Source organism: Quercus robur, chromosome 2, assembly GCF_932294415.1.
Source record: "Quercus robur chromosome 2, dhQueRobu3.1, whole genome shotgun sequence".
Lineage (NCBI taxonomy): Eukaryota > Viridiplantae > Streptophyta > Magnoliopsida > Fagales > Fagaceae > Quercus > Quercus robur.
The window spans coordinates 53,521,458-53,545,601 of NC_065535.1; the positions used below are offsets into that span (position 1 = coordinate 53,521,458).

Below are 24,144 nucleotides of genomic sequence, written 5' to 3' on the forward strand. Positions count from 1 at the left end.
AAACACACATAGGGGACCCACAAACAGTACTCAGCCGCAACTTTTGACCTTTGACTTTTTTTTTTCCTTTCTTCTCTGGGTTGGCTGTTCGATTCTTTTTTTTTTTTCTCCTGGGTTGGCTGTTCGGTCTGTTCTGGGTTTGTTCTTTTCTTTTCTTTTTTCTTTTTTTTTCACTGGTTCGGTCTGTTTTGGTTTTTTTTTTTTTTTTTTTCTCTAGGTTCGGTGAGTTTGGGTATTGAAGAAAAAAAAAAGTTGCACCAATGACAGGTATGGGACCCACAAATAGTGTGAAAAATATTGAGTGATAGGAAGTGAGTGATGGTGCCAAACAGCCTTGGTATTTAGAGTGATGAGTGATGAATGATGAGTTATAAGTGATGAATGATGGAAATTGAGTGACCAAAAAAGGGTGGCCAAACAGCCTCTAAATTTTCTACTCTACAAAAGCAAAACACATGGTCTCTTGTTCCAATGCCTCTTGGGGTCAATTTGGTTGGATGTAAACGGGTATTCAAACTAAAAATGAATCCAAATGGTTCTATGGCCAGGTATAAGGCTAGGTTGTAAAAGGCTTTCACCAACAGCCTGATATTGATTACACAGAAACATTCAATCCTGTGGTGAAACCAGCTACTGTCAAGCTTGTTCTTTCCTTGGTTGTGAGTTTTCATTAGCCTCTTAGGCAGCTGGATGTCTCTAATGCTTTCTTATATAGATTTCTAAAGGAGGATGTCTATATGCAGCAGCCACAGGGTTATGCTGATCCTACTTGCCCTCAACATGTCTGCAAACTCCATAAATTTCTCTATGTACTTAAGCAGGCACCTAATGCCTGGTTTGATCGATTCACCTATCATTTGTTCCATTTGGGCTTCACAGCTTCCTATGCAAACCCTTCTTTATTTGTACTTCATACTTCCAAGGTCACTATTTTCCCCCTTCTCTATGTGGATGACATCATTATCACGGCCAACATCCCCTTTCATAATTCTCATTTGGTGTCTCAACTTCAAGTTGGTTTCTCTCTCTGTGCTTTTCTATTATCAGATATAAAAGCTTTCAAAACCTACATTCTTAATCTAAAGAAAAGAATTTGCATCCACACAATCACTAGAACAAAAGGAGATATTTTTTTGATTATTTGATTTAAACTTCAAAGGTTTTCTTGTCAACCGCCATTCGGTTGATGAGAAACCTAAAAAGTATGATTGTTTCTTGTTTTTCAAGAAAGCAATTGTGAGCCAATTGTTCATTCAACCACTTGTAATTGTACTCAGCTAGAGATTCTGAGAGTGAGTTCATATTACAATCTCTACGTATACCCATCTAGAGTAAGGAAATAGTGAATGAGTTTCATTATAACAGTTTCACAAGCCCATGTCCGACACACGCACAAGATCCAACAAGTATGAAGGAAACTATCAAACTTTATACATACAAGTTGCTTAAGAATTTTAGATATCCATAGTTTAGCGACCTGAGATTTGAGAGATAGAGACGGTGGCTTTAGATATGGGGGATGCAGTTGAAATTGATTTTTCTTCACCAACCTTCTTATCTGAATGAACGTAGGCTGGCTTAGTAGGTGGGGTATGCTCTAGTGACCCCTTGCTTTTGAGCAAAACAACAACTTCAGACATTGAAGGCCTTAGAGAAGTTGATGACTGTGTGCACATTAGAGCGATCTCTACAGTTCTCTTCACTTCTTCTATTTTATAGTCTCCTGGGTCTAAGGTTTCGTCCACCAACTCCGAATGCTTGTTATTCTCGTACAGTTTCCATGCCTATAATTGCACCATAAAATAGGGACCCATAAACATAAATCACATGTGAAATTTACTTTAACAGCCGGACTAGAGAAGGATGATTGGAATTGTCTCGTGGATTTGTGGAGCAAGCAAGATTATATGGTACCATTACAAAGAATTTATTATCAAATTTATTCTTAATTATTGTCTTGTGGATTTGTTGGTTTATGGGACTGATTTATCATTCTTAAATGTAGGACATGTGTTTGAAAAATAAGGAAAATCGGGACAAAAACAATATTATCCACACTTCTAGTTCAAAAAGTTTCCAACAACATAGTGCGGAAGAGGTATTTGCCAATGACTACAATATCACTGCCAATGATATTGTAATCAACATGTTTTTTGATTTTGTTTTTCTATCTATTACCATCACTATTGGAATGCTTTCTATTTGTTGTTTTTAGAAGAAAAAAAATGATAAAAAATTGTAGCATAGGTGGAATTTTGTTTTCCTAATCAAGTAAAAAATATCTTTATCAGCTGCACATAAGACAATTCTAAATGAGGAGATTAAAAAACTACTAAAAGTAGAATAATCAACAAAATAAAAAGAAGCCGGAGTTCCGGATGATCATTGTATTAGTCGCTGTCTGTACGATAATATTTATGTTATAAAAATTAGGGGGTGGGGGAGAGTGAAAACGAAGGGTGGGGGTGACCTGTCCCCCCTCAGCTGGCTCCATCAGTGATCAGTACTGCCAGTCAACGGCTTCTCAGCCACTCAACACCTCTACCTGTACCACCCCATTTTGTTTTTCTATCTATTACTATCACTATTGGAATGCTTTCTATTTGTTGTTATTTGACTTTGTTTTGCTGAGTTATTGCATTATTCATCTTCAATACTTAATTACTATATGCTTTCTATTTGTTTTGTCAAATGGTAGAAAGAGAAGACATGTAATAGCCCTAGTAGAATTGAATTATTTGACATCACCCATGTGCAAGCTAATGGGCAAGCAGTAAATGAACCAACACAAGATGCATTGGTACGAAATCCTCTAATTATTTTAATATACATAGTATATTTTTATGTGGTTTTGTTGTAAGTTACTTTTCTTTTTTAGGTGGCATTGAGGAATCTTACTACTCAAGTGAATGAGGGGGCATTGCAAATATCTCAAGATCAAATGTTTGTGGAGGTGTTTGGACCTGAGCGTCATGGACGAGTTCCTGGCTATGGGGCTGGAGTCACTCCTACCAAGTTATGGGGTTCCTCCCCATCTAGAATGTATGATCTTGAGAAGGGACTCCAAGAATCTGAACAAAAACGCTTAGAGGCTGATGCAAAGTTGAAAGAAGAAGTAAAGCACCTCAAAAGCATGCTCGAACAACAAGCTATTCAAAAGGCAGAACAAAGAAGACATTTTGAGAAACAACAAGCTAGTCAAATGGCAGCACAAAGAGCAAATTATGACAATATGATGATGCAAATGTTGAGTTGTATCACCTCGCAATCAGCCCAATCTAGTAGTGATCACTAAGGTATGAAGATCATCTCAAGCTAGTCAATGTTTTAGTACTATTGGATAAATTTGGAATGACTAGTTGAGCTATTGGTATTAGTTTGCTTTTGCAATCCTTATCTTGAAAAATCTTTGAAAATATCCTTGGTCCCAAATTCATATGTTGTCTCGGTAATTGGTGTGGCTCTCTTGAAACTGAGATCTAACTTTATTTGTAACTGAAAAATGATAACTCAAATGTAACTAAAAAACTCGGTGTCTAGTTGTGAATAGATCGAAATGCATATTTTGTTGATAATGAAAAGAAGTCTTAAGCAATGAAATATCCTTGATAGAAAGTAAAATGTAGCCTTCGATTTCTAAATTTTCTTTCCATTAATTTTTGGATTAGTTTGAGTAGTGGCAGCAACAAAAACATCAATAGCATCCACAATGATTGGACCGGAATAAGAAACAGTGTATCTTTGAGATCATATGATCCTTACGGTTTATAATGTAATTCATATGTTGACCCTTTTATATGTAGGCCAGAGAAGAAAAAAGTCTGGTGCTGATGTATATCTAATTTATCTGTTGAAAGTTCAATGTTGTGATATTTTGTTCCTTTAGTCTGATTGTGAAATTTCCATTTTTGTTTTTTTCAGGTGGCTTTGCTATTAATTTGGGTTGCTGATATACTGGTTTATGCTCTCTATTTGTCTTCAGGGGGCTTTGATTATCTTCCTTTTAGAATTGCACCATATATCAGAGTTGTGTTTTTCATGCTAAACTTTAGGTACTGTGCAGGGGCGAAGCTACATTGCTCCTTGGGGGGGCCATGGCCCCCCCAAAATTATTTTTTTCTCCTACAACTATACTAGTAATAGGATATAGCCCTCTCAAAAAATTAGAACCGGCCCCCCCAATTATTTCTAAGATTTCTAGTTAGTCCAATGGATTTTTAGTTGGCCTCCTCAATTGTTCAAAACTTTATTACCTGTCCACCCCAATTATTCCTAAGATTTATAGTTAGTCTAAAAGATAATGACTAATTGTTGATCTTCTCCATTGTCTAAAAAATTTATAATTAATCCAATGGATAATAACTCACTCTCTAGCATCATTGACAACCCATTTCCCAACATAATTTCAATTTTTTTTCATCTTTAGGTACCTATTGAGCTTTGTTGTAGCTGCTAGTGCCAACCCATTGCCCCATTTTCTTTCTTCTCAACACAAAAACTCCTATCTCAACCAAAATTATTAATCCATTTTTTTTCCTGGTGCAACATCATCTTCTTGACTCTTTAAAGAAGTGAATATGCAAGTGCATTTTCTTTTCTCTCTCTTTTATCAATCGTCATTGTTATTTTACCATTAGTATTATTTTTGTTTCTTTCTTTTGCCACTATGTGCGTGTTGATATGCATAAGGGTATTTAAGATTTTTTTGTTCACATTTTTGTATTGCTATCTTTATTCCATTAAAGATTGTTGGGCATAATTTTGATGTGAACTGTTCTTTTATTGGATTTTTTTTTTTTTTTTTGGTATTTGTCTATAATAAACTATATAATTTTTGTATATTCATTAATATTTAAGAATATAACAATATATCAAAGTTAATAATTTTGTATTCAATATGAACTATGGTTAATATATCAATACTACAATTCGGCCCCCCCAAGTAAAATTTTCTAGCTACACTCCTGGTACTGTGTGATAAAACCCTTTTTTTTTAATTACCCGTATCTTTGTATGTGTGTGCATGCCTAGAATTTAGATGTAAGGAAACATGTGAAGAATTTAGAATTTGGGAAGGGACACATATATAAAGCTGTGCATGTAACCGATTTTTATTTCCTTTCATTATCTTTGGCCTTATATAGGATGTATTAGGATTTGTTCTGTTCACCTACTACCATGTCAGATTGTGCAAAGAACCTTGTTTTTACAATTTAAAACGCTTGCCCCTATTGACTATTGAATTAGATCATATAAATATTGATCGGGTTAATCTGACTTTTGGTATCATTCTCTCTTTTTCAGAAACTTGAGGGCACCCATAATGGCTGAAATGTTCAATTGTACTAGCTAATAACTTCTTGCTTTGGAGATGATGATGAAGAATAAAATGTATCAAAACTTTTAACTCTTGGACAGATTTGGTCTTTGTACAAAGTGTGGTTGTTGATATCTTTTCTCTTAAACAATAATTGACATATCGGCAGTTTGTACGTAGCCCCTAATCTGTTAATTTGTAGGTTTGAGTTTAGAGATCAAAGAAAGTGTAATTGTAGCAATATACCACTTTTGCTATATATCAATATCATAGCATATCATCTCAACAATTATGAATTTTTGTGTATGTATATATATATATATATATATATATATATATATTTGTGCATGATTGTGGTTTTTTAAAAAAAATAATAATAAAATCTTATTTTGAGGGTCAAGAGACCCCTTAAATAACCTTATTTATTAAGGGTTGTAAATATAAATTTTTTAAACCTTGGTAAAAGGTTATTTAAGGGTCTCTTGACCCTCAAAATAAGATTAGAGCACTTGTTTTAAGGGCCACGAAGGCCGTTAAATTTTCCTTTTCGACGGTTTATGTTTCGAAGGTTATCAAGGGTCAATTGGACTCTTAAAATAATTTTTTTCAAGGTTTTTTAATACTTTTTTTAAAGATTTTGACCCTTGAAAAAAGTCAAATTTGTTGTAGTAATTTGGTTGTTTTCATACCACGTACTAAGAATTTCAGGATAAGTATATGTACTTAGTTGATTTTTTGTCCATATAAGGAGAACGTGCATAGCAAGCAAAGGATTGCTAGGTAGTCTAACTAGTAACAAGTGTTTCACACATTACTGAATTTAATTCAATAATCTATATCTTAAAAGTTTTTTTTTTTTTTTTTTAATAACGAGCAATAGGTGTATATTCCATACAGCGAGATTTCATCGCTTTACATGTCTAGAATTTCTTTTATCCATTCCATACAACTAGATCATTATTTTTACAAGCATATGCTGACTAGTGAATGATGATGATGGGGTTATTTAGTTAATTGAAAATATCCTTGAAAGCTCCCAAATGACAAAAAATTCCATTGAAACCTAGAAAGCAACCAAAATATTCTTAAACCTTCAAATTATTAAAATACCACTAAAATCTTCAAAATGACCAAAATTCTCCTAGAATCTCTAAGATGACTAAAATACTTTGAAAACTACAAAATGATCAAAATACCCCTAAAACTTCAAAAATGACTAAAATGCCCTTAAAACTTTCAAAATGAGTAAATTACAATTAAAACCTCAAAAATAATCAAAATATCCCCTAAATATTTAAAATGAAGAAAATATCCACAAAGCTCTAAAATGATCAAAAATACTTTTGAAACCTTTCAAATGACCAACATAACACTAAAACCTTCAAAATGACCAATATACCCCCAAAATATCAAAAGTGACTAAGATACCACCCTAAAACCTCAAAGAAAATAACAAGAATACCCTTTGAAATATCAAAATTGATCAAAATACCTAAAAACCTCTAAATATGACCAAAATATCCTAAAACATCCAAAATCATTAAAATTTCCTCCCAAAATTTCTAAAATGATCAAAATCTCCAAAATAACAAAAATGCGCCTAAAAGGTCACTAAATCCAGAACACCTATAGATAATTCTTAGTACAATAAAGAGCGTACAGCCTCTTCAAAAACCATAATTCCATAAATAATACAAAAATGTCTACAACGAAAAAGCTTAAATGAAAATCCAAGTGAAACATCTAACAATCTTTTGCATCTTTGAACGGAAATGACTTTTAATTTTATAGCAAAATACTATATGATGTTTACAACAAGTGAAATTGAGAAATATTCACACAGAATCCAGGAAAAAAAATGATAGTTGCATGATAGGAATTAAATATATCAAAGATAGTGTGTGTGTGTATATATATATATATGAAAACAATACATTTAAGCCAATTCAACCAGTCAAAACTCAATTTGGTAAAAAAGGATTTTGTATAAAGACTTTTCTTCCATCTTTCAATTTGATTATAATTTTCAGTCATTTTGGAGCTTTTAGGGTTATTTTGTTTATTTAAGAGATTTCAAGAGTTATTTGGTTATTTTGGAGGTCTAGGAGGATTTTTGTCATTTTGATGATATTTTAGACGTTAATGTGGGGAAGGGTATTTTGATTATTTTGGAGGTTTTGAGGATAATTTTGTTATTTTTAGAGGTTTTAGAGTATTTCAATCATTTTGGAGTTTCAAGGGTATTTTATTATTTACAAGTTATGGTGAGATATTTTGGTCATTTTGGAGATTTCATAAAGATTTTTGGTCATCTTAGTTTACAGGTTTATGGAGTATTTGGGTCATTTTTGAAAATAGAAAGGGGGTCATTTGGTTAGTTGGGAGGTTTTACAATTTTTGTAATTACAAATGTGAATATAATAATTGGGTTATGAGGTTTTTGAGTGGGTTGAGTGGTATCTAAAATAAATTAGTTTTGTGAATAATAGGTATTAATTATTAATTCAAATAAATAATAAATGGATAATGGAACAATTATTATATTATATGTCCATTCTGTTTATGACCCTATCTAAAAAATGTCCAACCCACCCCTTCGGCATCCGTACTAGATCAATGGAAGAAAATAAAGAACCTAGTACTAATAAGTATTTCGAATATTCGGTGATTCTCAAAAAAAAAAATATTTGAATATTCGGTAGATCAATTAAAGGTATTTTCTTAACTTTGTTGGGGACAATTTTTTTCATCGTTTATTGGAATGACATGTCGTAAGTGGTAGACAATTATTTATACTTTTTTTTTTTTTTTTTGGTGAAAGGATAATAACTTTTACTTAGACCAACTACTAACATTACTTTTATTTTTTATCATTCACAATATATCACTTTAGTATATTACCACAAAAAAAAAAAAGAGTAAAAAAATTGTGTAATTAGACTTATTCATATTTACTTGGTTTGTTGTTAAGATATTGGGAATAGTAGACCATTTTGATAAGAGAACTTACACATTCAAGGAGGTATTTACCATCAAGATCATTCCTGACATTGCTGCTTTTTCGGCCACAAATAATTTCAAGAATAACGATACCAAAGTTGTAGATATCTACCTTCTCTGATAACTAACCATGGATTGCATACTCAGGTGTCGTGTATCCTCTGAAGAATTAATTAGATCAAATTATCTCTCATTTGTGTATCCTCTGAAGGATTAATAAGATCAAATTAGCTCTCATTTGCTTGAGCGTATCTTGCAATAAAGACATTCTCTTTTAACATCATTTATTATTATTATTATTATTATTATTTAGATAGTTTCAACATATGACATCTGTTCCTGATGATAACTCTTTATTATTAGACCAAGATATCAATCAGTTTTTAATATAGGCGAGGATAAACTGTCATTTATATTATTGATGACACATGTTTGTATTACTTTTGTAGCGAAACCATTCCAATATATTTATATAAACACACCCATCTAGATTTTATATTCAAAATAATAGAGCTCAATTATTTGTATTTAACTTATATTTTAATGTCTTCTAAGAAAAACTTATATTTTAATGGTGAATCCGGGATGCATATATATGAGCAAAAATAGAACACCTATTTTTATAGAACAAAAAATTATTTTATATCCACCTTTGATCAATTTCTTGTAAAAGAACCTTAACCTAAAATTATCATAAAATTGTATTAAAAAAAAAATGTCTCCTACATAGGTGAAAATGAGTATAAAACCTCGTCAAGATTGATATAAAGGAAATATTGTTATTCCTATATATATAGCGTATAAATCAGCTATTTTTATTTATTTATTCTTAATTAAATAGAAAAGAAAAAAGAAAACCATCATTTCTACATTACTTAAGTTCTGATTCTCTACATTTTTTGCAATATGCACTCTCAAACAAATTCACTCACTATCTTTTGCAAAATGTGTCAAGCCCGAGTTCCTGTGCTTCTTCTATTAATCATTAATATTGTTTCTTGTGCTTGGGCTGAAACCCAAAGGAAAAAGAAGAGAGGGTCTTTTTTCATTTGATATAGATATATTTTACGTCATTTATGGCTCAAACCAAATTTTACAAATTTGAAGATGGACTGACTATTATGTCATATAAGGCAAATGACATATTAGTCATTTGCCCTTCAAGACAAATATTTCATTTAAGACAAATTTATAGAGTATAGACTCGCGTGTGAAATTTTAAATCTATTACATTAAAATTTTTTTTTGATACAAGATAGAAACTCTACTCTAGCCTAATCTAAGTGTATATGTGTATGAAATTCTCTCCTGGAGACTTGAACTCCGGCCCTTACCCCCCACATCCCACAAGCACTTATACATTTGGAGTGACCACCGCACCAAGGGTACGCGATGGTCTATTACATTTAAATCTTAAATGAGATAAATGTTTGTATATCTATTAGATTTATAAAATTTAATTTAAACCATGAAATAAATCAATTTTAAATTATAAGAGAATTCTTGTCTTATGGATTGATAGGGGCCTAAACATGTTTAAGATTTTTCTAGATTAAAAAAAAAAGATTATTAAGGAGGTCATTAAATTATATAAATCAGATTTTTGGGACCTAACACATGTAATATGACTTATTGACCTTGTGCTGGCAATACTTTGAAAATTTTGAGTCAAGTAATTTTCATAAATGAGTAAAATGTGCCTCTTAATATTATGTGCCTGTGGGGCCAAGCCTCTTGGCTTCTGACAAAACTTCTGTATGTTGTAATAGACTTATTAACTCTTAATATTATGCAATTATCATGGTTAACCGGAAAAAAAAAAAATGTGCCTCTTTCAAGCTTGAAATGACAAGAGTAATTTTTTTTTTATTGGAAGAAGACAAGAATATGGTACCCCTAGGATTGCAAGGTTTTTTTTTTTTTTTTTTTTCAAATTTCCTTAATTACCTTGTTCTTTGAATCACCCACTCATATGACATCTTTAGAAAGCTGACTAGATGACTAGCTAACTGTTTAAAGTTAACCATGCCTAATTTTTTAGCCCTCATATGACATCTTTAGATTTTCAAATTGATACGATGGCAAGGGTACTGCTGGCCAGCCTAGGTGGTAGGATGGAGGGTTTAAGGGAGGGTGAGGGTTAAACTCTTTCAACCCAAAAATTTGTCTAAGAAAAAGAAGAGGCCTAGGCAACTTGGAAAATTATTAAGTAATTATGGAGTACAATAATGTGGTACTCACTCCTCTTATATTCATAATAGACTCACTATAAATTTAATTAGTAAGGTCTATTATGAATGTAAGAGAAGAGAGCACCATGTCCCCCGTACTCTGGCATTACCTAAAATTTACTTAAACAACTTAAGTGCTCATTGTGATTTTGGAGAGAAAGGATTAAAAAACGAAAAGGAAAAAAAATCTATCCAAAGAGAAGATAAAATCAATATTAGAGAAAGGAAAAAGAAGATAAGATAGCAAGGATTTTGAACAAGAGAATAACTTCTAACAATTAAAGGGAATGAACACCAAGAGATTACCAAATTTCTACACTAAAGACACAAATATAATTATATAAATATAAGAAACTAATTACTACTAAGAATGAATCGCTAAAGAGATAAATGAGTTTTGAAATTCAAAAGTGCTGATGTTTTGAGAAGAGCCTATGGGCCCATTTGGTACATGTGTTAAACATATGTTTTTAGTTTTTAAACAATATTATACGTATTTTCATACATTTTTTTACCCATACGTATTTCCAAAAAATACAAACAACGTTACTAAAATAATATTACCAAATGGACCCTATAGCTTTTAGAATTGTTGATTTTTTTTTTTTTCTTCCTAAGGAGGGCTAGGTATTTGCCTCTTTGTTGTAGAAGTTTCAACTTAATATGTTAAACTATATATATATATATATATATATATATATATTTAAAAGTTTATGTTTTAATTAGTTGAGAGACAAAGATTTGAACCCTAGATTTTGTTGAAATACTAAAATGTGTCAATTAAGTTACAAGGTTTTTGACATAATTAACCCCACCTTTTGTATTTTTTTAGTTAAGCATCTTTTCTTTATCATAATGTGTAAGGAAATCTTACACTTCCTTTCAAATTTTATGCAAGTAATGCACAAACCATGCAAAGTAAAGTACAATGACAAACTCCAAAGAATGATGATTTTTACTAGTTTGACATACAATGTTCCTGCAAATTTGGTGCTGAGATGACTTTGATCCTCAGGTAGAAGCCTTGCTAACCCAAAGTCTGCAATCTTGGGCTGGAGATCATCGTCAAGAAGAATGTTGCTGGTTTTGATATCTCTATGTATTATACATACATGGAATTCCTCATGCAGGTAGGCAAGTCCCCTAGCTGTGCCCAAGATTATATCATTCCGTTGTTTCCAGTCAAGGGAGCCTTGTTTTTCACCTATATCCCAAAAGTAATTTTTAATTAAATAAGATCTAAGCCTACTTTTAAACTAAATTAAATGCATGTATGTCAAAAGTAGTTTTTAATTATAAGCGATCAAGCTTTCTTAAGATTGAAGAGATGAGTGTAGGTTACCAAATAAGAACTTATCTAGGCTACTATTCGCCATGTATTCATAGACAAGAAGTCGTTCTGGTCCTTTGCTACAACACCCAAGAAGACGGATCATATTCGCCATGTATTCATAGACAAGAAGTCGTTCTGGTCCTTTGCTACAACACCCAAGAAGACGGATCATATTCCGGTGATGAACATTACTTATAAGCTTCACTTCACTCTCGAAATCTGCCTTTACTTTGGGGGATTTTCCTATAGCTAGTTTCTTGACAGCAACTATCTTCCCATTATTTAGAGTACCCTAGTCATTGATACACAAAATAAAGGCATGGCAAATTAGTCCACCATACAACAAGAGGATTATAAATGCTGTAGTAACTGTACATGGAAATTTGACGATATGACATTGGAAAAATGAGACATATACATGATACCAATTCCTGTTATATAACAATACTATAATTTGATCGAAATTAGAAAACAAAACTGGGGCTATACTCGTTGCAATCATTGGAACAATGTGATGAAACATGCATATGATGTTTTTTAAACTCTAATTACTTTATTTTTACCTTGTATACATCACCAAAACCTCCTTCTCTAAGTTTGTTTCCTTCACTGAAATTTCTTGTTGTAGATTTCAAATCTTTGTACTTGCAATTCACTGGGCCTCGCAGTTCAGTTGCCCCTAATATGTCACCTGTATGGAGGAAAGCAACTATGGTCGTTTCATTTATGAAGAAAATTCATATATAAATATTGATGTATCTATATCTAATTAGACAAAAACATTATTTGAACAAAAATGATAATAATAATGTCATGAATTTTATAGTCTTTTTTTAAAATTTAAAAAAGAAGCAAACACAAGACATCATAATTCAAATATCATTGTAAAACCTAGGTGGTATTACCTCTAAGATCTTCCTTGGGCCTTCTTGATAGTTTAAACAAGACAAACAAAGTTATAATGAAAAGAGCACCTACACCTCCAACTACTCCTCCAATAATGGCTTTCTTCTTACTTGAACCTCCTGCGTATAATAAATTAAAATATGTAAAATTTACAAATGCCATTTTGGTCTAACAACATGACAATTTTGATACAACGGCTATTTATATAGCACTTAAGCTAGGCAAAGATTTCCCACAAAACTCACCATTTTCGAAGAAGAGATCAATGTTGGTAGTTTGGTTATCAGCAAAGAAAGGCGTATCTGAGTACCTCATGAAACATCCAGCATCTATTGCCCTACCATATACACCAGGAAGACAAACTTTTATATTGTTGGATGCTGGTTTCAGGCAATCTTGACAACCACTCTCACTAGCAGTCTCAATACATTGTGCTACACCATACACTGTTACTTTTTCCCCACTATCACCAACTATTTCCTTCTTGCTTGCAGCAAAGAAACCATTGATCTTAGGGGTTGCTACTTGGAGAGCTTGTAACAATTCTTCCACGGCTGTAATAAAGGTAGTAGGTTGCGATGCAGTCCGATTCTCACAAAGCCCTTGATTACCCGGCAAAGTGGTTTGATCATAGAAGTTATTGCTCTCATACCTAAATAACATAAAAATAAAGTTTGCAACATATAAAACCTCCATTAATACAAAAAATATTTTAATTACTACCCATAAGTGATGGAAGGTTATAAGTTGTGAGAGCCTCCCATTAAAATTTTGGATAGACTGATTTAAGTACCAAGTATAAGAGGTCTAGGTTGTTTGTCTCTTATTATATAAAATATCAAACAAAATACTTTTTTTTTAATGAATATCGAACAAAATATTTAACAGTCCTATTGTAAAGCTTTTTCATTGGATTGAAAGTACATGATATAACAAGCAAGATGGTTATGTTTCGTTTTGTTTTTTTGTTTTTGTTTTTCGTTTATTTACATACATACAGACATATGCTAACATCATCGACACACACACGCCAGCGAGGAAGTGCCATGATGGCTAGAAATTGTTCAACTTTAATATTTTTAGATAGCATTTGCTTCCATGCACATGGGAATTTCGCAGTTAGAGTCCAACCTATGAGGAAATGGGCTGGGTTTAGATTTTTTTTTGGATAATTACAGTAAACCCACCTGTGGTATGGCCTGTTTTCACTTTGCCTATCCGTGGTTTAAAACTTTACGCTTTGCCCACCTGAACTTCAATCCGTTACCCACCTCACCCTCAAAGGTTAGAAAAACTCCCTTTTATTAAAAATCAGAATATAACACAGATAAAAAACACCAACCATTGAATCTTTTCCTCACGAACACAAGAACACAACATTTGTAAACCACGGCTTCACTCAAAATCCCAAGCCATCAATGCAAGCTCATCTCCAGGCTTCGGCGACCAAGACCGAAACCCCACAAACTACTAAAGCCATAAAATAAAAAACCAAAGCATGGAAAACAAGTCAATCAGTTCTAGTTTCACTGGGTTCAAATTGTATTTCTTGTTGGTTTTGATTTTGGAGATCTGGATTTTTATGGAGGCCATGGGAGAGTTTTTTTTTTTTTTTATTGCTTTATAGTATTAATACAATTTTAAAGAAAAAAAAAACAAAAAACAAAAAATCTAAAGATCTAGAAATCAGGCTCTAGCCGCCCAAAAAACTGAACTCCAAGAGAGGGAACCACTCCAAATCTTTAGATCTAGAAAAATCTAGAGATTTGGACCAGATCTAGACTAGAACCACTCTCCATCTCAAGAACTACAAAGGATATGGAGAGAATTCTCACCCAAAGTTTTGCTTTCTTGTCTACAACCCACACCGTTTGAAATCCTGTGAATCTGTGTCTCTACGTAAATAATTTAGCGTGTTTGGGTTCACTTTGCCGGCCAAATGAACCCCCAGAAAAGAAAAACCCGGACAATCCGACGCTAATCATTGTTGCTATAACTTCGCAAGAAGTCATTTGCTTTTGGAAAATGCCAAACCTGGGTAAGAAATTGTCATAGATGATAGAAGATTTTTTTTTCCACCACCACTATCAAAACCCACAACTTAGCACCACCACCACCTCGCCCACAATCCACAACCACCACAAGCCACAACCCATAACCCCACCATAATCAGATCATTATCAAACCCACAACCCAAAAGCAAAAAAAGAAAACCCATGAAGCAAAGATAGTGGTCGATCTGGGTTTTTGCTGTGGAACGAACCAAATTGACTTTCGGTGCAGTGGAACAAAGGGGTAAATCTGAGTTTTAGAGAGAGAGAGACGATGGAGTGAGTGAGAGAGAGACGATGAGAGTTTGAGAGAGAGATCTAAAAATGAAGAAAGTTGGCCTCTCAATCTGATATTGTTTTGACACAACTTTTTTCTCTGCAAAATCCCCACTTTGATCTTCTTTGTTTGTATTTTTTATGTTATTTTTTGTTTTTGGAGGAGAGAGATAAAAATAAATAAATAAATAAAAAAAAGAGAAAATACATTTTTACCCTTGGTTTTAACAGAGGTGGGTAACGGATGGGTAACGGATTGAAGTTTAGGTGGGCAAAGTGTAAATTTTTAAACCACGGGTAGGCAAAGTGAAAACAGGTCATACCACAAGTAGGTTTACTGTAATTATCCCTCTCTTTTTTTTCTTCTTTTTCTTGTTGGTTTTGAAAATCCTTAATAGTGCTCTAAGGATTTGTCTTCTAGCTAGATCATTAAACCTTTGCATTTATACCAAAGTATTTAATTCATTTTGTGCTAATGAGTAGGTGCATTTATTCTATTCACTAATTATTTTTGTCCAAGGATTTTATATGATTCTTCTCTCTCTCTCTCTCTCTCTCTCTCTCTCTCTCTCTCTCTCTCGTATAAGTATGTTAAAGATCAATAGCTATGTCATTAATAAATTGTTTAAATTGCAAGTTTTTATAGCTTAAAATTATGTATAAAATATAAGTTTATAGATCGTATAGTAAATAATATCTAATTGGTACAAAATTTAAAATGTGTATCCAACAATTAGATTTTCAAAATATGTAGCAATATTAATTTTTTTAAAGGAAGTTGTAGCCTAAAGCTACAATCAATTTTATAGTCAAACTTTTTCCTTATAAATTTTAAAACTTGAGGCTTACAAAGATTGACAAAGTTTAGTTACAAGATTTGTTGTAACCTAAGGTTACAATCTTACTCAATAAGATAAACATTATTACATATTTTGTAAATCTAACTGTTGAATTGCATCTTCTTTACGCTCTTAATACATATGTCAAATTTTGTATCAATCGAATATCATTTACTATATGATCTATAAGCTTATATTTTATGCATAATTTTAAGGTATAAAAACTTGCAATTTAAATAATTTATTAATGACATAACTATTGATCTTTAATTTTCTAGAAATTTTGCAAGCATGGAGGATATGAAAGAACATGTAATCCAATTGTGAATTTGTCAAAATTCACCTCCAATAAAAAGATATTGAGTAAGGTAGCCTTAGCTACAACTAATTTTATAGCTATATTTTGTCCTACAAAGATATATCATCAATCAAAAAAAGCAATTCAAAAATGCTTTTAATAACTTGTCAACATCTACAAATTATATTAAATAATTACATCAAATATAACTTGAACCCATCACCAAATAAATTTTTATTGGATTAACAATTTCAAAATTTCTATGATTGTTACATATATTTGTAAGCCTCATGTATTTAAAGTTGCATTTTTTCTAGCATTACTCAATTGTTTGAAACTTCTTAAAAGTAGAGGAAAAATGTTTGGGGGCCTTTGTATAGTAGGGGGCACTAAGCGCCCTGGTCAAGTGTGACCTTTGACTATGTCACGAGTTAGAGATTTTATTGTCTACTATTTTTATTTATTTAAATATGCTTATAATATATTATATAACCAAAGTATCACTACAAAAGGGGTCTAACCTTTGTAGTAGTAGTTTGGGTTTATAAGGACTGAAACTCTAACACACACAACCGATGTGGGATAAACATCCCTATATTTGTTTTGTTTTTAGGAAATAGTAATACTTATTAAAACACACAAACACGAAAGTAATATATAGAATTTTTTAAACAATATTATATTATCTGCTACTTTGGCATATTGTTTATGACCATTGAAGATGTGGTCTAAAGGGGCATCGCTAGGAAATTAATGACACAAGAGATATATGCATGGCTTGGCCATGCCCACTCTATGTGAGTGAGAGATTGGGGATTCTAGCCTTTTACCCCTATTTTTTAAAATATTTGGCAATATGCTCCTATTTTGAAACTATATAGGTTCGTGCCCTTGTTTTGAAACTTGATTATCTCAAAATCGAGTTTCAATGAAAAACTCGCTTGGTTTAAAATCGAGTTATGCCTGATCAAACTTTAAAAAAAAAAAAAAAAAAAAAAAACAAACGCATGGAACTCAAGTTCATAGAACGCGAGTTCATGGAACTCAAGTTCCATTTAAAACGCCACTATAGGGCTTTAAAACGCTGCTATAAGGCTCCCTAAACCTGGTATATCAAACTTATAAAAAAAATTGCATGAAAACGCCACTATAGATCTTTAAAACGCCACTATAAGGCTTTAAAACACCGCTATAGGGCTCCCTGAACCTGGTATGGGGCGATCAAACTTATTAAAAAAAAATTAATTGAAAACGCCACTATAGGTCTTCCTAAACGCCGCTATAGGTATAGAACTCGAGTTCCATGCAATTTTTTTTTTTTTTTAATTTTGATCAGGCATAACTCGATTTTAAACCAAGCAAGTTTTTCATTGAAACTTGATTTTAATAAAATCTAGTTTCGAAACAGGGGCACAAGCCTATATAGTTTCAAAACATGAGCATATTGCCAAATATTTTTAAAAATAGGGGTAAAAGGCTAGAATTCCCTAAGAGATTTTAGAAGTTGGCAAATCTTGGGCATGACCTCACCTCTTGGAGTAGATTTCGCAAGATGTAGAAACAAATAGGAAGAAAAAAGAAATCTCTATCTCAATATCATTACGAGATAGAAAATAGGTGCGCTGTCAACAAAGTGAAACAACAAACGAACCAGAGCAAAATCACAGTGGTGTTACCTGAGGAAACAGCCATCATAGATGACACGGGCACCGTTGGCAGCAGAGCAGTTGCGAATTTGTGACCTAGCGGTGGTGAAGCAAGCAACACAATCAGCATTAGACAGGTACTTTCTGCACTGCACCATGGCATAGATAGGTTCCGAACCCTTCACTTGCTGTGCAGTTGCAAAGTATTTGTTGTTGTTCAACTGTGCTCTTAGGTCTGCAAACGTTGCGTTTAGATTGTTGTAGAAATTTGACACGAGGGACATGTTGTATTGGTTGCACCCACTGTTTAACAAATTGATCTGTGAGTTTGCTACAACCAATCTCAACCACCATAGCCACCATGTAAAGGTAATTTTCAAGACCATATCCATTTTTCTATATGGATTCATCTTCAACCTTAGTAGTAAATATGGAGCTTGTGAATTTTGTCTTACGAATGAATGTAAGAGAAGATTATGCAGTATGTGGATGAGAAATAAAGAAAATGAAAAAGATGCTTACAGGACGAGAACCGGAAGAAGTCCTTAATTATTAGTTTAGTTGGAATGCATATTGCATCTAGCTTAGTGAGGCAGCACATAGAGGGTATGTATAAATTGAACTCCAAACTAGGCGGCTCTTCCACCATACCACTAAGTGTGCGTTTCTTTTGCGCACCCACACTGGGCGTTTGCGTTTTCAGCTTTTTTTTTTTTTTGTTTTTTAGCCGCACAATTTGACTTTTCAACCACTTTTCAGCCACACAAGTGGGTCCCGTGTACTGTTCACGAGACCCACAAACCTCACTTTTCAGCAACTTTTTTATTAAAAATGGGTCCCACGGTACTATTTACACATTTAAAAATTATTTTGCTACAGTGTTTTCAGTTTTTAGCTATATCCAAACGGACCCTAAGGCAATTGTCTAATTGGTTAAAGCCCTAAGTGGAAGCCCCACAACTTTTATTATTAATCGTGGGTGTCTAATTTGAACACCTAACCATTTTCTCAATTTTGTCAGTCCAAGCGACTCGATATAATTTGGAATCTAAGGGTCCATTTGGTTGGAGAGATTTTAGGGAGAATGGAAAATTTAGGAGAGAAAAGTAAAGAGAAAATATTTTTAGTGAGCGTTTGGTTGGAGGATGGAGAGGAAACAAATTTAGTAGTACTCAGGTGTTTTCTCCCCGAGCCCACCAAAAACATTTCTCTCCAAAATGAGGAGAAAACTGAGTGGAAAATGCTCATGAAAATTAGCTAACCAAAATACTCTCGTGCACATGGGTTCTTTCTTCTTTGCCTCTCATCTTTTTTTTTTTTTTTCCTTTGATTTTTGTGTCTCTATATTTATACGTACTATTCTATTTACTTCAGTTTTTTCTTTTACTATTTTTTCTTCTTCTTCGGTCTGTTATGGTTCATTCTTTTTCTTTGTTCTTTTTTTTCTTCTTCTTTGGTTTGGATTTTTTCCAATACTTCTCATTCTTTTCTTTTTTTTCAAATTTTATATATATATATATATATATATATATAAATTAAATTTGAAGTGTCCATACACAATTTCTTAATATAAAAAATGTGTTACTTGTTATTTTATTAATAGATATATAATTGTAAATTTATACTAACTTCATTTTCCATCCTTTCATTTTTATTTTTTTTCAACCTAACAAATGAGTTTTTCATCTCTCCACTTATCTATCCTCTCAACCAAACACAAATTAGAGAAAACTAAATATCTTCTATCCTCCCACTTTTCTATCCCTTCCCAATCTTCCATCCTCCTACTTTTCAATCCCTCCAACCAAACAGGCCCTAAGTGCATTCTCATTGGATAATGTAAAATCCATCTAAATGCAAAATGTGTGATATTATATTGTTCACAAAAATACATATAAACTTCTCGTATCTAGTGGGGCATTTTGCACAAATTTTTATGTATATTTAAATAATCACTATGACATTGTGTAGAGTTTTTATTCCTTTTTTAATCTCTCTCCTCTACTATTTGACTCTCTCTCCCCCCACAGTAGCATTAAAGTAAGATTATTTTAATGTGATGCATTGTAAAATAATAAAGAATGAGATGTATGGTGTGTTGTAAAAGTAGTTATATATGTAAAATAGATAAAGGGGTTTTTTAGTGAGTGGTTATATAAAATAGATAAAGAGGTCTTTTAATGAGGTAAATTTTTTTTTCTTTTTCTTTTTTTTTTTTTTTTTTTTTTTTTTTTTTTTTTTGCATAAGTTGATGGGTATGCTTTAAGAAGATAAATTTAAGTAAGACATTTTATATTTAAATATCAATTAACCAAATTTATGTAATACTAACCAAATTAATGTTAATTTGGTAAGTTAAATAAATAATTTGATGAATCAATACTAACCAAACTAAAGTTAATTTCATATAGAGAATCAAATATAATGGTTCTAACATTAAATTTAACAAAAAGAAATAAAAAGTAATTATGTTATTAGAAATGATGTTCATTTATCTTTCTTTTTTTTTTTGAACACATGTTCACTTTATCTTGATTAAGACAATGTGTCATTATAAATTTTTGTTTTTGTGTTAAAAAGGGGATAGAGATTATTAGTATGTTGTTTAAGTGGCCAATCATATTCTTACCACATCATATATTAGTTTTTTTTTTTATGTAAAATTTGTTGTAGCTCTAGCAATTTTCATGAAGAACATTTGATTTTTTTTTTTTTTTTTTTTTGGTAATTAGAAACACGTCTATATGTAAGATCCATATGGTAAAATTTGTAGTATTCCTAGCATCACTTTACAATTTTGAGCCTTTTTACCATGGGATGGGGTTTTTTTATATATATATACACTAAAACAAAATGTATTTTTAGTGATGAAAATTAATGAGGAAATATTTTTCATCGCTAAAAATATAGCTTTAGCGACGAAATATGAATTTCGTCACTAATAATGAAAAAAAATTATAACTTTTAGTGACGAAAAATAAATTTTGTCGCTATTGTCATCTGAAAAATGGGCGCCAGCGGAGGGAAACTTTGGCGCGAGTTTAATTAATCTATAACAACGAAATATTTTGTCGCCAAAAGTTGAAATCTTTAGTGACGAAATATTTCGTCACTGTAGGTATTGCTATGGATAGTATTAGTGACGAAAATCATTTCGTCGCTATAAGGAAGAATTAGCGACAAAAAATATTCGTCACTAAAAATAATAATAGTTTTGCACTTCCATGTTTTTAGCGACGAAATCACAATTCGTCACTAAAAGTATGCCTCAGCGACGAAATATGAATTTCGTCTCTAAAAATCTTAACAAAACCTGGGTCTTTAGTGACAAAACTGAAATTTGTTGCTAAAAGCTTACTACCCTTTGCGACAAAGAGGTAGCAATAGCGATGGACCAATTCGTCGCTAAAGACCACTATAAATACCCATGTGTGTGTCGTTTTATTTTCTTCCTATTAATCTACAACCTTCACCTTCATTCCCAAAAGAAGCCAAGCCTATAAGAACCCAATCTATTGTCGATAACCGTCGTCGATAAACCCCTGAACCATCATCGATAACCCACCTGAACCGTTGCCAATAAGAACGATTTGCAACCGTCGCCAATTGAGCACGCCGCAGATCTGAGCACAAACCCAGCGAACGATTCGCAACCGATGCCGATACGAACCATTCGCAACGATTCCTGAAGTTGTTACCGCCGTAGCCTTCGATTTCTCTGCATCGGCGACGCTTCGATTTCTCCGCATCGGCAATGCTTCGCCTTCCTCCACGCCGGCGACACTTCGCCTCTTTCTCCACCTACCGATCTGTACGTCTCATTTCTCATCCCAACCTTTTCAGGCATTTCTCTTTTTTTTTTAAATTGATAATTATTGATGTACTATCTGTTGTTGTGTTCTTGGAATTATTGTTTGCTATATAAGGTTTATCCTAAAGTTATGTACAAGTCCAGCTTGTAAATCATGGGTGACATCTTACCTTAAGCTTATTTTCTGGTTAAATTTGATTAGATTGTTAAAGCTATTTTATTTTATTTGTATATGTAGGATTACACTAAAAGTGCCATGTACTTGTAGATTATCCCTTGATAAACTCAAGTATTCAAGGCCAGTTGGGTGTTCGGGTCCCGACCATACTTATCTCGCCGTGGGTTGAGAAGGGTACTGGTGAGTGAGTCTTTGATTTTTGTTTTTCATGTTCCAAATTTGGATATTTACTTAATTACTAACTGGTTTAATTATGGTACAAGTTTGGTATTGCTTGAAATTGTTTATGTTTCTTATGTTGATTGGTATTGCTTGATGTTGTTGTATACTTAGGGTGATTGCTGTGGTATCAAAATGAATTTTTCCCAAGTGCTTGCTTGTTTTTTTTTTTTGGTTATTACTGCTTAATTGATTTTTTGTATGCTTCTTTGTGTGTTTTCTACTTTGAAGGATTCAAAACCAAAACTACTATACAATAAGTTTTTGGGGTTTAGCAGCTTTGGACATTTGTGATGGGTGTATATTATTGTTTGAATGTGTTAAGAAACTATTTCTAGTACCTTATTATCGAGTGGGGAAGGGGTTTGAAGAGCCTATGATTGCTGTGACTTAATGAATTTGTTTTAGGGAGGAGAATTATTCTTACATCTTGATATTGCTATGTAATTGAGTGTGTGTATAACCTTTGTGGTCTGAGTAGTACGTGTAGATTATCCCTTGTATAATGTGGATTTAATAAAGAGAATGATAAACTCACTTGAACTATTACTAATCAGTTGTATTTTTTAGATTTGCATTTGGATTTGAGGATCAAATTCAAGAGATTCACTTGGTTTTGTTTGTGCTTAAGCTTAAGCTTAAGTACTGAGCTAATTTTGGTTGGGATTTTTTTTTTTTTTTTTGGTGGGTTATCCATTTCTTAGTAAACTAAAAGTTTTTTTTTCTTTTGTATGTGAGCTAAAGCTAACTAAAAGTTATCTTTCTTTTATCTCCAGCTCTCTTTCTCTTTTGTGGTTGAAGAAATTGTGAGGAACAAGGTGAAGAACACGAGTTAACTTTGGATTTTTTCTGAAAGTTGTAAACTTAGCTTGAGCAAAGTAGGTAAATTCTAGTTAAAAATTTATAAAACTTTATACTTGTAATGTTGGAAATTGGATTTGTGGTGGTATGTTGTACGTATTGGAGCAAGCGGGTGGCTTGCATGGTGTTATAAGGTGGTTTAAACTAATATTGGGAGTGTTTTTCATTTCTTACAAATGTGAATGAGTATTGTTGATTAGATGTGATGAATAGTATTTTATTTGATTTCAATACTTGTAAGCATTATAGTTGTAATGTTTGTGATTGGTTTTGTGGTGGGTTGTTGTGTTGGAGTAAGCGGGTGGCTTACATGGTGTTATAAGATGGTTTAAACTAATATTGGGAGTGTTTTTCATTTCTTGCAAATGTGAATGAGTATTGTTGATTAGATGTGATGAATAATATTTTATTTGATTTAAACACTCGTAAAACTCTATACTTGTGATGTTGGAAATTGGATTTGTGGTGGTATGTTGTATTGGAGCAAGCAGGTGGCTTGCATGGTGTTATAAGGTGGTTTAAACTAATATTGTGAGTGTTTTTCATTTCTTACAAATGTGAATGAGTATTGTTGATTAGATGTAATAAATAGTATTTTATTTGATTTCAATACTTGTAAACATTATAGTTGTGATGTTTGTGATTGGTTTTGTGGTGGGTTGTTGTGTTGGAGCAAGCGGGTGGCTTGCATGGTGTTATAAGGTGATTTAAACTAATATTGGGAGTGTTTTTCATTTCTTACAAATGTGAAAGAGTATTGTTGATTAGATATGATGAATAGTATTTTATTTGATTTAAACACTTGTAAAACTCTATACTTGTGATGTTGGAAATTGGATTTGTAGTAGTATGTTGTATTGAAGCAAGCGGGTGGCTTGCATGGTGTTATAAAGTGGTTTAAATTCATATTGGGAGTGTTTTTAGTTTCTTGCAAATGTGAATGGACTTTGTTGATTAAGTATGATAAATAGTACTTTAATTGATTTCAATACTTGTAAACACTCTATACTTGTGATGTTTGTGATTGGTTTTGTGATGGGTTGTTGTGTTGGAGCAAGTGGGTGGCTTGCATGGTGCTATAAGGTGATTTAAATTCATATTGGGAGTGTTTTTATTTTCTTGCAAATGTGAATGGACCTTGTTGATTAGATGTGATTAATATTACTTAATTGATTTCA

At 32.4% G+C, this 24,144-nt stretch overlaps 1 long non-coding RNA gene and 1 pseudogene across 1 annotated transcript; one reads left to right on the plus strand and one right to left on the minus strand.

Moving 5' to 3' along the window:
- Window positions 1-1,469: 1,469 nt before the first annotated feature.
- Window positions 1,470-18,289, minus strand: LOC126700436 (cysteine-rich receptor-like protein kinase 2; annotated as a pseudogene).
- On the plus strand, window positions 2,521-5,606 carry LOC126714005 (uncharacterized). Its single transcript, XR_007651516.1, has 2 exons — window positions 2,521-2,800; window positions 5,305-5,606. It is a non-coding gene; the product is annotated as an uncharacterized LOC126714005 (long non-coding RNA).
- Window positions 18,290-24,144: the final 5,855 nt, after the last annotated feature.